Source organism: Prionailurus viverrinus, chromosome F1 (genome assembly GCF_022837055.1).
Source record: "Prionailurus viverrinus isolate Anna chromosome F1, UM_Priviv_1.0, whole genome shotgun sequence".
Taxonomy (NCBI): domain Eukaryota; kingdom Metazoa; phylum Chordata; class Mammalia; order Carnivora; family Felidae; genus Prionailurus; species Prionailurus viverrinus.
Genome location: NC_062577.1, coordinates 41945192 through 41962326, shown reverse-complemented (window position 1 = coordinate 41962326; position 17135 = coordinate 41945192). Strand labels below are relative to the sequence as shown.

The following is a 17135-nucleotide window of genomic DNA, read 5'->3' as shown; positions in this document are numbered from 1 at the left end:
TCAACAAATCCCACATCACAATCTCCAATCAAACTCTCTCTATCCAGAAGCCATCTCGCCATCCCAAAGTTATTCAAATTAAGGCGATTAGCCACTCCTGCCTCCACACCTCGAAACAGCGAAACAGCACCAGCACCACCCGGTCCTGTTTTGCTGAACTCAGCCTCTCCCACACTCCCTGGGATGCTTTTAAAATAACTTGTTCATCAGCCAGCTCTTTGTCAACCATGGGAGCTAGGGGGGTGGAGGGGGCGTGGGGGGGGGGGGCTTGGATCGACTTTTCTGTAATTCGCAGGCAGAGTCTCCAACCGAATCTCAGAGCAGGAGAGACGTTCATCAGCAGAGAAGAGAGGCTCAGAACTCAAATTTTTCCTTTCCTTGTTTAGCCAGTGCTATCCCCTACAGGGTGTGGGAAAAGAAAATGCTATGAATTCCCAAACACAAACACCGAGTCCCCTCAAACGGGGTAACATTTCTCCAACTGAAACGTAAAAAAGCTGCAAACGAGGTCAGGTATTTGGCGTGTACTCAGGGTGTCACCGATTTCACAGTTGCAGTGCAACGTTCCCAATTTAGAAGAAAGGAAACTGACAGATTTAATGAAGGGGGGGGGGAGTGGGGAAGGGATGGCACTGTCACTTACCTGATGAAATTCCTCCGGGAGTGGAACTGTCACCTCAAATTCAGGAGTCTAAAATAACCCTCATTCTCTCGCCAAGTGCAGCATCTTTATTTCTTTCGTTGCCACCATCATTGTCCCTGTCTCCCAAGCTAGGAATGTCGGGAGTACCTGACTCCCACCTCGCCCTTGGCTCCCACAACCATCTCTGCAGCTCAGCGCCCCAGTGGTGCTAGGACTATCGTGTGGTCCAGCGTGTACCAAGGGTAAAGGAACAAGCTGATTTTGGAGTCAAACAGACCCGGGCCTTAGTCACCACTCTCCCACAGGTCACCAGTCACCTTGGATCATGGGCCTGCGCACAGGTTTCTAGTTCAGTTCGTGGAGAATCACACTTCCCTCGCTGGTGGCTCTAAGAATTGGTCACACTTAGCAACATACTGGCAGAACCCCCCGCAGGGGACTGGCACACACTAGCGTACCCTGTGCGGGCAGGGGCAGGCCTCCCTTGCCAGCCTGGAGCAAGCGGGGAGCCCCTCTGAAACACAGCTTCATCCTGGCACTCTTCGATCAGACTGCCCCCACTGTTCTCCACCGCCTCAGCCCAGAGCCAGAGACTCCGGCTGACCTTCAAGGTCATCCAAAACCATCCAGCCCCATCCTACTCCTCTGTTCTGGCCAGAGTCCACTCACTCCCTCGGCAAACGTTCACTGGGTGCCGAGGACACGCAGACACGGAGCTGGACACCAGGAAGGTGAAATGAAAGGCCACCCACCCTCGAGGACTCACAAGCACCTTTTTGGCTGGGAGCTTGTGTCTCAGGAAAGGAGCCCGAGGTGGGAGTGAGGGTGGATAAAACCATCCTTGTATTACGGTGCAGGAAGTGATGCAGGAGCGGTCGGCATGGTGGGGGCTGTGGGAACGCGGCTGAGGGAGGCACACACACAGCCTCTGTTCTCCCCTCCCACTCCGGAGCCGGCCAGAGCCTACTCCGTCAGGCAAGGTCTCGTTCACTCTGGCCCACACCTCTCCACCTCTGAATTCCTCAAGTTCTTATCAACATTACTCATTTTCAGTCATCCACCAGCTGATGTCATTTCTTGTATTGCTGTGGGTTAAATTTCTTTTATTGTTACTTTTCCTATACGTTGGCTGCTTTTCTCCACCAGTTTATAAGATTGCAGAGAATATGGACTAGACTTTAGACACCTCTAAATCTGTCTCAGAACCTACATGACAATTATTTGTGGCCCGGGGGATATATTTGGAACCACTGGCATTCACAAAATACTGTAATGTATTCATTTAACTGTGGCAAACACACGCTCCCCTCACTACTAGGTCCTGGCTTCTGCAGGCCGTATCATTATGTCCAACCCAAGACGAGAGAGAAGAAAATCTGTGTGTCTCTGAAAATTTTTCAAAACATAATTTGCTAAAATTGTAATGTCAAACCTTAGGAAAATGTTTGTAAATGGAAGAAGTTCTCATCCCAGGTGGCACAGGGTTAACACCACTGTAGCCCGATGGAGGACTCACCTTGCCCACAGGTATGTGCAAACTCGACATAGATACAAACGTGACATTACAAATCAATGGTGAAAAAGAAGGACCCTTTCAATAAGGGAAACTAGAACAAATGGTTAGCCACCTGGAATGTAAAACGAAGTTGGGTCCCTACCTCATACCAGTCACAAAAATAAACGCTTCATTTATTCAAGGCAGAGAAGGGAGAAGCAAAACTTAAAACCATTTAGAAAAAAATACAGGTGAATATCCTTGTAATTTCACGATAGGAAAGGTTGTGCGTTGAAAGAAAGGAAGAAAGAAAGAAAGAAAGAAAGAAAGAAAGAAAGAAAAGTCCAAATGACAAAGCAAAAGCTAGATAGATGTATCTTACAACAAAATTTCTTCAACATAGAGAATCCAATAAAAAGTGAAAAGATAAGGCAACTCTGGGAGAGGTATACGCAACCCGTATCACCAACAAAGGATGGGTAACCAGGATATAAAAGAAATACGCACACAGCAATAAAAAGAAAAAGAAAAACAAAACAACCTCAAAGAGCCATCTTTGGATTGCAATTCGAGAGCCGCTCTGAGTAAGGCCCGGCTCATATTCTCCCAGAGCTTAAAGGACAGAAACACAGGGAGGTGGCATCTTACCCCACCTCTATATGTTTATTTTATTATCATTTATAACATTTGTTATCAGATATTATCTCAATTTATCTATACAACAACACTGGGATGTAGGCAGAACATACAGTGTAACATTTTATTGACAAGGAAATGGAGACTCAAGAAGGCTAACTTCAGGGACACACACACAGCACTTCCAAGTGAGAAGCAAAACCTAGCTTTTCCACCTGTTAATCCATAATCTTTTCATTTAAAAAAAAAACTACAAAACTGGGGCACCTGGATGGCTCAGCCAGTTAGGCGACTCTTGGTTTTGGCTCAAGTCATGATCTCATGGTTCGTGGGTTCAAGCCTGGTGTCAGGCTCTGTGCTGACAGCATGGAGCCTGCTTGGGGTTCTCTCTCTTGTCTCTCTCTCTCTCTCTCTCTCTCTCTCTCTCTCTCTCTGCTCTCCCCTCCTTGTCCCTCAAAAATAAATAAACATTAAACACACACACACACACACACACACACACACACACACACATAAAACTGCCTCCACTTTTGGGGACGCCTGGGTGGCATCCGACTTCAGCTTAGGTCATGATCTCGCAGTTCATGGGTTCGAGCCCCGCATCAGGCTCTGTGCTGAAAGCTCAGAGCCTGGAGCCTGCTTCAGATTCTGTGTCTCCCTCTCTCTCTGCTCCTCCCCTGTTCATGCTCTGTCTCTCTCTGTCTCAAAAATAAATAAACGTTAAAAAAAAATTTGTTTTAATAAATAAATAAATATTAAAAAATACTTTTTTAATTTCCTCAACTTTAAAAAAAATACATGTTCAGAAAAAAATCTGTATATGAATGTTCACAGAAACTTTACTCATAATCACCCCAAACTGGAAACAACTCAACTGTCTTTCAATGGGTAAACGGTTAGTAAACCAACATATACCTCCATCATGGGATATCATTCAGTAATAAAAAGGAAGGAACTAGTGATACACGCAACAACCTGGACGGATTGCCAGGGAATTATGCTGAGTGAGAAAAAGTCAATCCTAAAAGGCTACATGCTGTATGATTCCATGCATGTAATATTCTGGAGATGACAAGATTATGACATGAGAACAGATTGGTGACTCCAGGAGTTAAGGACTAAGGTAGGTGAGATGAGAGGATAACGGAGGGACAAAACTATAAAAGGTCAACAGAGGGTCGGTCCCTCTACCCTTCTCCCGTGTACTCTCTCTCTCTCTCTCAAAAAATAAACTAATTAATTAACTAAATAAAAAATAAAAAAAATCAACATAAGGGATCCCAGTAGTAAAGAGGCTGTTCAGTATTTTGACTGTATCAATGTCAATATCCTGGCTGTAACGCTATACTATGGCTTTGAAAGATTCTAACCACTGGGGGGAACTAAGTAAAGGGTACGTGTAATCTATTATTTCTTCCAACTGCATGTGAATGGATAATTGTCTCGAGGTAAATAAAATATTTCAAAAAGGACCAAAACATTTAAAAAGGCCTAAAATCCCCCTGCCCTGTTGTCGCACCATTCAGAGGTTAAATGAGATAAAAAGTCTGCCAGCTGCACTGTAAATGCTAGGCGCAATCACTATCTTCCACCTCACCCACCTCATCTCCCCCCACCCCCATCAGATGGCTCTCTCGCCTGACTGTGGTCCTTCACTGCACCTGTGCGATCTGTCCATCCCTTTTAATACGCTGAAGCTTCTTGAAAACGAAAACCTTGCTCTATATCTCTGTATGCCCACAACCCAGCCCAAAACCAAGCACATAGTAGGCGCTAAATAAATGGATGCTGGTTTAAACCAGTTCATGATTTGTGTTTAATACAAAGGATCCCAACACTGGTAGAAGGGAGGAGGGGAGGGGCCTGAGAGGAAGAACGCCCCAGAAGCCTGAGCCAATGCCTTGAGAGCATCATTAATTACCCCTTCCTTCTCCAAGTCTGAGAACCCAAAAGAAGCAAAGGTCTGCACGGAGGGTGTGGCAGCCTCAGTGAAAATATGAGTTCAATTCATCAAGTCTCCTTTTTTATCCTGTTTCAAGCTCTGCAAATGAAGGAATTGACCATTTATAGTCTGGGTCACTGGAACACGATGGGAAGGTAGGCTGTGGTGTACTCTTCTGGAAAAGATTTTAAAGGTTAGCTGACAGCCGTTTTCCTGAAATGATTAGTCTGAAGAATTGCCTGGGGGCAGAAGAATGTACTAAATGATCTGTCAAGATCTCTCAGAGACCTCACACTCTCAGCCTGGGCAAACATATTTGGTTCATGGGGTGGGGAGGGGGTTCCCACACCCTAAAAACAATGCTGGCTCCTTACTCCTCCTCCAAATAGTTTTTGAGCAAAGAAAGAAAGAAAGAAGGAAAGAAAGAAGGAAAGAAAGAAAGAAAGAAAGAAAGAAAGAAAGAAAGAAAGAAAGAAGGAAAGAAAACAAAAACAGAACAAAAAAGCGGGTGGTTTGCTGCTCCTAATGTTATCGGATAATTTTTCAAATTCTTATTCAATTACATATCACACTCTTATCTGCAATCTCCACGGGCCAAATAGGCCTGCTTCCACATCATGCCCACTGATCCTACAGAACACAAGTATCCCTCCCAAGTAATTCCAGCTCTCATAAACATGAGATCATTTTACATTAAGTCGTGTGTGTGTGCGCGTGTGTGTGTGACAGAGAGAGAGAGAGAGAGTATGTGTGTGTGCACGTGCGTGTACACGCCTGTGCCCATGAGCGCCTGGTCTTCCAGGAGCAGTAAGGAGGAGATATGTGAGGCCACGGAAAGTTAAAAACTTGGGAGGTTTCTGTTGCTACCTAGATAATGATTAACTCTTTTTGCGGCTGAATTCAGAAGAGCTGGCATTTCTGGACTAGCAGTGCTGCTTCCCGGTCAAAAGAGCAAATAAGAGCTCACACGCACACATTTACTCTTAGAAAGAAAGAAGTGGCACAAATCGCTTTCAGGCTTTGGCAGTGGGGGTGCTCCTGACGTTTCATGGAACACCAGGCGTTTTTCGATTGTGTTGCTACCGGCCTTAAAATATCCAGATCAAGAACCTCATTAATCAAAGCAGCAGACACCATCTCCCCGAAATGCTTCGATGTTTCCTTGAAATTTGCTGACAGCAAAGAGTTGAGATAACTTACATCACCAGAGATCACTGAATAAATAAGAGCGATCAAGAGACACAGCCCAACTGACTCCAACAACGACTAACACACAAAGCCTATGAATGCCAGTTAAAGATGAAACTTGAAACCAGGAGTAGGAGAGATGAGCAGGAAGAATCTTTGGTATCCATTCTCTGGTTTCTATCCTTCCCTCAGGACAATAATCAACATGGAAACTCTATGCAGCAATTCACTCTATAATAGCCAGTTTTAGGTCATAGGTCCTAAGAAGGATGAAGCAAAGAACCAGTAATCCATCTTTCTACTTTCCAGCCGAGCAGATGAGAATACCAAAGGTGGAGGGCCTTGTCCAGCGTTATGCAGCTGGCCCTCCATTACCCTACGACCGTCCCTGCCTCCCTATGAATGATCTTTTTTACATGCTGTAATGATAAAAATATGAGCTGTCATTATTATTAATAGTACTCATTTAAAAACAACACACTGTTTCTTAGTCTATTCATTAGGTGAAAAGAAAACAAACACAAACATGAAAACATTTCAACTCCGCATTACAGCATACCTCATCACAATCCACACACAAATCCCTTAGTCGACAAAGGGCCTAACACATGAAAAGGGGTGTAAGAGGCAAGAGGCCACCCTACATCTTAGAAGGGCCTGAAGTCACTTCCCCCACCGCCCAGATGTCTATATCAACCCTGCTCCCATTCCACATGCACACAGCCTCCCCCTCATTCATCCCAGCCCAGATGTCAGGGATTTAAAAGCCTCTCACTTCCCTATTTCTTAAGTTGTAACAAAAGACAATCACCCAACTTCCTTTTTCTTTTTCTCTTTTGTCATTCAAGCATGGCACACAGCAACGTACATGGCAATAATACCAAGACTTACACAAGTTCCACCTCTGGCCCACCAACATGGGCCAGGAAAGCCATCCACACCAGTGACAGCACAGAACTTTCTCACTCTGTAAGCCTCTGAGCTCACAGGAAGTCCAAGGTTTAATATATTTATCCTGATCAAAGCAGTTGTTGTCCCTAGTAATCGGGGCAAGGGTCCATCGCCAGGCCACGAGCAACCATCCCTCCCCTTCAATGTCTCCAAGTGAGAGCGCATCTTCCTGTCAGATAGTGACACCTGACCACGTATCACTTCAACCGCTCTCCAGGCCAGCTGCTGCTCGGCCACCACCTGGTGTCCCCCGACTGCCACGTCCACGTACGTGCAGCAGCCAGGCAGATGGGGCAAGCTCTGGCACTGGAGAGAGTGAAGTTCAGAGAATGTAACGTTTTTTTGTTCTTACAAGTGTGCCCGCTTCATAGGGGTAAAACTGTCATCTTCACTATCTTAAATAAGCAAGAATAATAACCATGGAAGCTGGGAGGGCACTAGAAATTTTCTAATTCAAGCCCTAATTTCCTAGATGAGAAAAATCAAGGCCAAGAGAGGTCAAGTGGGTGCATACCAGGAAGACATTCAGAACACCGCATCGACTCCTTTGCGTATCACGATGCTAGGAAATGAGAAAAATCAACTAAAACAGTGCTAAGTCAGCCTGGGTTCATACTGTCTCCATCACTTACCAGCTGTGCACACTGGAGTAAGTTATTTAGCCTCCCCACACCTCATCTGAGAAGTGGGGATCATAAAAGCAGCTACCTTGTAGGACTGTTGGGAGATTCACGAGTTCATCTATGCAAAGCACTTAGAGCTTAAATATAAGAAGCACTCGGTAAATGCTAGCCACCATCATCATCATCGTTAGCCAGGACCAAGAATTGTTGTCCCCATTTTATAGATGAGGACACTAGGGATCTTGGGACCTGAGGTGAGTCTCCCCCAAAATCACAGTGGTAAACGGCAAAGCCAAACTAAAACCCAAGCTTCCTGCCTCCAAAGAGCACTCTTTCCCTTGGAACCATTTTCCCCGTGTAGAATCCTGTAGTTCAGTTTGTTATGGCCCAAAAGGCATATTGCTCCAAAACAGGTTCCTCAGTCAAGATGCCTCCCCAAAGAGCAGCTTACTCATCTGACAAGATCTGGCCCAATACCCTCCATGCCAATCAATCCATCAATCAATCAATCAAAACACAACAGAAAGACTAGTGGAAAAGGGAACAGATCTCTAAGGATTCCAATGTTTGGAGAAACTGTTGCCAATTCTTCAGAAACAGGATGTATTTCTTAAAGCTCGTGGCATGGCATGTCTTGGCCAGCTCAGGCGCTTGGATCCCTTTGTTTTCGGGGCCTTGTCTTCCCGTGGAGCCCTGGCCACCCAGACCCCCATGGCTGGTGAGGCCACCGTCTCTAGGGCACTTAGAATCTGCCCACCAAGCTGTGATTTGAGATGCAGAATCTGGGGTCAGACAGCAAAGACAAGGTCCCAACTTTCATAATGTCTTTTGGGTCACCTGCCCACCGATTAGTGCATTTTTAGAAGAAAAGGTTATTTTAAAAGGCTGCCTTCTCCGTAACAGATGGCATCCTAAAATACCCACAGAAATGGAGGAGGGGCACTCCCCAGCTGTTTTTCCTTCCTCACGAAGATACATTTCAAGTTCAGAACCACTCATTCACAATGTATAAATAAGGTCAAGGCTACTGAATACCAAATGACTTGAAAACCCAGAGGGAAGAGTCTCCCTGTTTGGCCCTTTGGACCTTTCCTCCCCATTTTCTGTAGATCATACAGGGGCTTTGAAGGAGCCAGTAGCTCTCTCCAAACCCATACTTCAGAAAAGTATCACAACAGTCCCTTTACTAAGTCAACTCGTTTTTAAAATAGACCTCAACTAGGGACACCTGGGTGGCTCAGTCAGTTAAGCATCCGGCTTCGGCTCAGGTCATGATCTCGCGGTCCGTGAGTTTGAACCCCATGTCAGGCTCAGTGCTGACAGCTCAGAGCCTGGAGCCTGCTTCCAATTCTGTGTCTCCCTGTCTCTCTCTGCCCCTCCCTCGCTCATACTCTGTCTCTCAAAAATGAATAAATCTTAAAAAAAAAAAAAATTAAAAGAAATAATAAAATAGACCTCAACGTTAGACTTCAAATATCTGTTTAAAATGATGAATAAATCCTGGACAAACGTAGAATTTGTTTTACTTCAATTACAGAAACCCTTACTTTTGTTTTACACTCTGGAAGTTCAGAGTTAATATTTTTCTTCGTTTCCAAGGAAAGAGACATCATTGGAGAAATGTGATCAACTCAATTACAGCTGTAGGGCAGTGATTTTAAAGAGGGTAGAGGGGGTGGTAAATAGGAAAAACACACCCCCACTGGGGAGCCTCCACATGCCATTCAGTGTGTACTTGTCCTTGCATAATGACAATATTCACCATGTTTGATCCACTTTGAATTTCAAATAACATTAACATAAGGAGAAGGCTTTTTATTGGAGTAAGGGGAGAAACACAGAAGCATGGCATGGTCACATCCAACCTCAACTCAGAAAACATTCAGTTCTATTTATGAGCATTTTTTAGTGCTTCTTTGTGCCAGAAGCTGGACACATGGAAGTGAATAAAAGAGAAGTCTGTTCCCAAGGTGCTCAGTGAGCTGTAAATAAAAAGATGTAAACAAAGAGATTACAATGTAATATAATGAATGCAGTAATACAAGTAAGCACCAGGACACTGCTGAGGAAATGCTGAGGGTGTGTTGATTAACAGGGTGCAGAAAGCAATGGGAGATGCTGAGGAGTTCCACTTGGGATCCTGCACAGGATCACTGTTCAGGGAGAAGGGATAAGCAGGGAAGACTTCCTGAATGAGGTGGTATCTGAGCTGGCTTTTAAAGGATGACTGAGTTGTCCAGGTTCAAGGAAAAGGATCCATTCCAAAGAGACGACACAGCATGCATAAGGCAAGAAGCGTGAAATAATGTAACATGGTGAGAAAACTAGAGACAATTCACCCTCGTGATGGTATAAAATGTGAGCTGCGTAAGAGAGAAGTGATGGGTATGATCAGTCTTTTATGCTATGATCTTAGCATAATAGTGTTTTTAAAAACAAATCACCTTGGTGATATTGTGTGAGATAATATTGTCAAGGTCAAATTAAGAGCCTTTTTTTTTTTTAATTATTTGCAGTTGGGGTGCCTGGGTGGCTCAGTTGGTTGAGCAATCGACTCTTGGATTGGGCTCAGATCATGATCTCACACCTTGTGGGTTCGAGCCCCATATCAGGCTCTGTGCTGTCAGCTTGGGATTCTGTCTCCCTCTCTCTCTGCCCCTCCCTGCTCACGCTCTCTGTCTTTCTGTCTCAAAAATAAATAAATAAATATTTTAAAAATTATTTGCAGTAGTCCAGGTCATGCATTTATGAACTCATCATTCTATTCCATCATCAGAGCCACGATTTAGGCTACAATACTGTTCCAGACACGCTCCTACCTGAAGGGCCCCCCATAATAAGAGCTACTTGTTTAGCATTTACTGTTTGCTATATACTTGACACACATTCACGATAAACCAGCCAGGTAGGTCTTGTTATCCCTAAGTTACAGGAGAGGACGGTTAGAGGAGAAGTTGAGTAACCTAAGCAAGACCATAGGGCAAGGAGCTGATGTTGACAAGGTTCCCACTGAGGGCTGGCTCCAAAGCCTGGCCCTTTGCATGGCACTACACACCTACAAACCATTCTCACCGAAGTCTAGAAGAAGAGAGAAGGCCGAAAGACACATATTTCGAACTTAAGGAGGTACAAGATGAATGCCACAGCACTGTGTGAGTCACCGAGAGAGAAGGAAACTTGCCAGTCAGAGTGACCAAGGAAGGCACCCAGCATGGGGGTGAGATTTCAGTAGGTGAAGCTGTGGGGCCGGGCAGGGAGAGAGGGCACTCCAGGAACAGCACTGAGACTCAGACTCTGGTTGACAGCCCAGGTTCTAACTTCTGTCCCATCCTTCACCTGCGGCAGCCCCGCGGTGAGTCACCGAATCGCCTTCACTTCATTTCATTCATCAGCAAAATGGGATAACAGCAATATATTCCTCCTAGAGTTAGTGTAAGGATTAGGAATGATCTATGTCAAGTATTTGGCAATAACGCCCACTACACAGTAAGCCGCAAAGAGCAAAATGTTAGCTAACAGTAGATGCGTTTAAACTATGGCAAGTAGTCCAGATAGGCCACCAGTCCTCTTACAGTAAAATAAGAAATATGGCTGAAAGGATGAAATTGAGACTAAGATTGAGGACCAAGTTAATGTTCACCTGGGAAGCTGGTCTCTTTTCAACAGGGAATCAATCATGAGAGGAAATAAGCCATATTCATAGCATTCTGAGCAGATCTCCCAGGGGAGCCCCCAGCCCCTCCCCTTGGCATCTGGCTCACTTGTGATCCCTTCAGAAGATGTGTGAGGCCCCAGGGACTGATTCAAGCGAGGACTTTGGGAAACAGATACTGTCACCCATCAACGCCCACTGTGTCCAAGATTTTTTTCTTTTCTCTCTCTCCCTATCCTGTATCTTCTCCCTTAAACACACAGTAACGGCTGAGGCACAATTATTAACGCAATTTCTCTGGGAGACTGTCTTTATTCACTAAGGCTAAATCCCATTTCCAGGAACCAATCTGGGTAGCTTGGGTCATCATTTATTTACTAATTTTTTAAACTTGGTAATACCTAGCTTTTACTTATTTTTAGGTTAATGTCATTTCTATAATGTGGTTATCACATTACTCATTTAATCACATATTACAATGAAGACACCCCTGGTGATGACGGTTACGTTCACCTGTCTTGATTGTGATGGTTTCATGGGTACACAACAGATACCAAAACTTATCTAATGTACGCCTTAAACATTACGATTTATTACATGTCGATTAAACCTCAATAAAGCTGTTAAAAACACAATAAAAGCTTAGTAATTCCTGTAATTACTAAAACATATAAAATTGTTATCTATATACAATGTTCATATTATGAGCATAAATACATACTCATAATATGAAAATATGAGCATGTATATTTAAATCTTAAGTCTAAAGATTGATCAGGACAAATGATTATATAGAAATGTACACACAGGCTTGTAAAACTTGGGTACAGAGGACATGTTTTTTAAATAGGGATACATCACACTGTTCCTAGCAGCAGTATTTGCAATGGCTAAAAGGTAGACACCACCCAAGCGCCCATGGAAAGAAGAATAGATAAACAAAATGTGCTGTACACATTCAATGTGTACAATCAATGTTTTCTTCCTTAAAAAGGAAGAAAAGTCTGACAAACGCTACAACATGGATGAGCCTTGAGGACATTATGCTAGGTGAAATAAGCCAGTCATGAAAGGGCAAATACGGGATGACTCCACTTATATGTGGTTCCTCAGTCAGTCAGAGACACAGGGTGGGGGTGAGAGGGTACTGTTTAATTGGTACAGAGTTTCAACTCTGCAAGACCCAAAGAGTTCTGGAGATGGATGGTGGTGCTGATTTGCCCGACGGGAATGTTCTAATCGCCCCTGCACTGTACGCGGAAGAATGGTTCAGATGGTAAATTTTATGTTGTGTGTATTCTCCCACAATTGGACAGATGAAAGTTCCTACACATTATTGTAAAATCATTAAAGGTGTCATTTGGTAATTCTTAAAAATGTTCTCAAGTGCTCTCATTATTTATATTTAAATCAGACAACTTCTGAGGTAACTTTCCCAGATTTCCCAAAGGGCCAAGTCTGTAGCTGACACCAAGTTAAAACTGATGACTTCAATTTTGTTACCAGTACAAATCCACATATTGACTTCGTTTTCCCTGCAACTGGACATAATACTTCCCTAACAAAGCCCTCGGTGGCCTAGGGTATACAATAAGCACGATCCCCATGAAGAAAACTTCTCTTCTGGAAGAAGAGCTCTACAGGTACCACTGGCGGCCTGTGTTTATCTGGAGTGACATGGGAGTATATGAGTCAGGAGTTGGGCACCTGCTGATTTGAAAAGGGTGTGGACCCCATATATCAGGGCCAGGTCCGACTGTGCACTTCGTAGCAGAGAAATGATTAGGCCTTGTCCTGGCTTTCAACCTGTGTGGTGCATGGTGATGGGGCCATAACTACCAGATGGGCTTCTCCAAAGACACTTCTGTTCCCATTCCCTAAGACAACACCTGAAATTGGAAAAGGGCCACCCCCCCAAAAAACACGTGTCTCACACCCCACTGCTTTGCCCAGGGCTTTCCTCGGCACCCCCAGCTCCTTGTCCACCATCTTCCTCTGAGATACAGAGGACTTCGTTTTTCCATGAGCTTCATTTTCTTCCAGGAGCTCAGCTTACTGCAGAGTCCTGTTTTCCCTGAGCAAGGGAAGAGAAGCCTTCAATCACCTTGCAGAAGATGAGAGCATCTGCTTGGGGATTCCAAGGAGATGTTTTACTGCAGCTTTTCACAAACTGATTATATTTAAAGCTCCCTTGGGGAGTGGGGGCTGGGAGGAAAGAAGCTTCGGAGTAGACCTTTGTTGGCATGAGTGGAGAACCGCTCAGACCTCCCAGGGGAACAAGCTTGTTTAAATACCAGCAATCCACATTCCCCAGTGTGTGTGCACACACAGTGCGTATAGAGTTTTGAATTTCATCTCCTGCTCTGAAAGGGTCCTAAAAGGGTTAAACTGTTGCAGGCAAAGGCCTGAGGCTTTTCTATCAAAATGCTCCAGATGGAAATTACAGAATTTCACTTCTCAGCTCTGTGGTGCACACATACCGTTCTTCTAAGACATTAAGAAAAAAAAAAAAAAAAGGACAAGACCCCCAATGTTCTCCAGAAAGAAAATCTGACTGCTCAGCACATAGTGCCACTCTGTTTTGGAGGATTCCTCCTGGAATATTTGCATTAACTGTCGATCTCAAGCTGTCCGGGGCACTATAAAAACTCAAGGTATAGAGAGGGTAAAGGAAAGGGACCCTTGAATAAGGAAAGGACAATAGCTAGCAGGGAAACTATGCAGTGATGTGAAGCCACCCAAATACCACCCAGATCATCACCTCCACTAACCATGCCTTGCACTTGACCACCTTTTGCTGCTCCAGTCCTGAAAGAAGGTAACAAGCTACAGGCCAAAAGCCTCAGGTTTCGACCATGAACCTGACTAGGGTTGTCAAGAATTTCCAGAGATTCACGTATATGAAAGCGTTTCACTAATTGGAAAGAGCCATGTAAAAGCATTAAGAATATTATTACTTTCAAGTCAGACATTGAGGCATGAACTTTCAAAGGAATCTGAACACCCACAAACCAGAAACAATGATGGTTTTTAAGAAGGCGGCTACAAGGCAGGCTGACTAAGGAGGCACACCCCTCATAAAACCAGGCTGGGGTAGGGTTGGGGCCGCAGCCTCAGAAGCCCTTTAGGGCACATGCAAGCAGGTGGTTTAAAGGGAGGCAAAAGCCACAGGATAGACAAGGTCCCACACAGTCCATTTAGAGTTCACTGGATTCAACCCGTTCTGACCGAAAGGCAAAACCCAGAAGTCTGGTCAGAGACAAACGGGACAACAGTGGCCAAAAACTAGACATTAGAATTAGCTGTTCATTTTACAGAAAGGGAAGCTGAGGTCTACAGGGTTTAAGTGACCCAAGATACCTTTCACCACTGTTGTAGGAACGAACCTAAACCAGAACTCAAGTTTCATTCCCAGACTTGTCTCCTATCATTTAACAGCTGGCACTCGGGGAGGATATGGGCAGTGTAGCCTTATGGTCAGCCTAAAGCAGCAAGAAGCAAGGTTCACTAACTGAGGACTAGACTGTGCTACAGGCGAGCGCTTAAAAGTACGAGATACCATGCTAAATGATTCTCATATCCTATCTCGCTGACTCCTCATGACTACCTTAGGAAACATATACTCTTTCAGACATGTCATATAACTCGCCCAAGGTGAGCAAGTGACCGAACTGAGATTTTAAACCTGAGTCCCTTCAACTCAAAAACTTGTGCTCTTAGTCACCAGACCAAAAGAGCAATTTTCTTTTTTATCTTGGCATCTGTAAGAGAAGACCAGCAGCTCTTCCAGTCTCGTGTAACACAGAAAAAAACTGGAATTCTGACTAAAGGCTTCTACCTAGTGGGGGAGCAGAGCCAACCTAGAAACCCGGGTCCTTTGTCTCCAATCTCTAAGCTCTTCCACGAAGAACCCTGGTTCTAGAATGGAAGCTCCACAAGGGAGGGAGGGGTCTTTGTCTTGTCCACTGCTGTATCACCAGTCCCTAGAACACACAAAAGGCACTCAATAAATAGCTGATAAATAAAGGAAGGGAGTCAGGCTGCCAGGGTTTGGCTGTGTGACCTTGGGAAGGTTTCTTACCCTCTCTAAGCCTGTTTCTTCATGCAGTGAATGGAGGGTGAAATAGTATCTACTTCCCAGGTTGATGTGAGAATTAAACAAGACAATTCATATATAAAGCACTTGGCATAGGCTAGAACATCATGAGCTCCCAAAATGTAATCTATTATTATTCGTATTGCTACTAGTATCCATTGACAGATTTTGGCTTAAGGATTTCTTTTTTCCTACTCTGGTCAGATGACATCTCATAGCAAATAGGAATAGAATAAAATACAGAATTGGAACTCAGTAACCTGCTTCTGGTTTCAGAACTACCACCACCTAGCTGTGTGACCTTGGACAAGCCTCTTAATTTCTCTGTACTCTCCTCAGCTATAAAATGAGGGACTAAATCATTTAAATCAGCTTTTTATCAGGCACCTTCTCCGAGTAAGACGTCATGCTCAGCCACCTATAAAATTCTATGATCCTGAAGGGTGTCAATGGAAAATATCAGAGCAAAGCAAAACAGTCTCCTGCTTGCGGCAAGGTTGATGAGAAACCCCAAATAGCCAACTGCATTACATCATCTCAATGAGCAATGTTTGTAAATACACAAGTGTTTAATTTTGAGACACTCGTGAGAAATCTTTCACCAATAGGAATCCACAGACAAGGTTCTATTAACACCTATCAGCCCTGAACCTTTCAAAAAAATAAACATGCAAAATCACTTTGCACCTTAGTCAAATGGTGTGCTTCTGGAGAGAAATCGGGAAAGTCAAAGTTATTAACACTCCCTATGGCAACAGTTAAGAATAGGATGTGTAAAAAAACTGAATGACATATCTGGTTAAAATGGCAAGGGGGATTCCAGGAACAGAATACAGTGCATCTGGACAGGACACGGAGGCCAGTGGCTTATTGTTTACAAAAACAGGCCCAGATTATGAACAGTGACAAGAGGCCAAGACCTCAATTATAACTCACGACCACACCTCTCCCAATCCCTGTTCAACTGAATCTATCAATCAATCAATTCTCCCATCTCTGTAATAAACCCACCAATATTTGCAGCCCAGTGGATAGAAGGTCCCTCAGGGCACCTCCAGAAATGACCAAGCTGATGACATTAAAAAGACCCTACAGGCAAAATGGGGACTTCAAACTACATTCCAACCTTCCAGGAGATAAGGCAGCTGCCCATTTCAAGCTCTACACTATTCCCACCGGAGGCAATCATTAGAAGGGAGACATGGCCCTTCCCAAGTCCTCTATGATAGGAAAAGGTCTCCTTGCATTGGTGCAGGGAAAGAAGGAGGGGCCCCTCCCTCTGTACTCTGAAACAAAGGAAAACCCAGAGCTCCAACCATGTGGTGTAACATTCAAGGCCACCCACCTCTCCCACTCCCCAGCTGAAGTCTCAATGGACTAGAGCACATGGCTCTTTCCAGTGAATGGCCAGGAAGGGACAGTGCCTTGCACAAACACATCCTGGGGCTCTTTAACAGGCAGGAACCCCTCTTATGGGAATGACTGGTTAAAAAAAGGTTATCTGAGAAGAGGCTCTGATTCATGTGCCAAGTCAGGTAGTCAACTAGATGTGCAGACAGGGTCACTTGGTTTCTCCAGGTCCACATTTTGCTTTACCCTCCACATCTTTGCAGAGGGAAGTGGGCCTTTAAAAGCATGCATTCTGGAGCAGAGGGTGACAACACAGAAGGGTTAAACAATTATGTCTTCCCATGCTCCAGAACAAGCACCACCCAGCAACCCTAACATCTCAACTCCATTCATGCTTAGGTGAGGGCGGAGACGGGGTGTGAAATGACCTTATTCTTTCTGTTCTCTGATCTCTGATTGAATGCAGGGCAACCAGAGACCAGGTAGGTACAAGGTGCACCCAAGGTGGCTACAGACTTTCTGTGTCCGATGCCACAGCAAATGTCACCTTTTGATATAG

General features: G+C 44.4%; 1 protein-coding gene across 8 annotated transcripts in view; it reads right to left on the bottom strand.

The window, feature by feature from the left end:
• The window catches only part of SRGAP2 (SLIT-ROBO Rho GTPase activating protein 2), a 234583-nt gene that overhangs the window by 214423 nt on the left and 3025 nt on the right, over positions 1–17135 (bottom strand). The gene's annotated exons all lie outside the window — the stretch shown is intronic.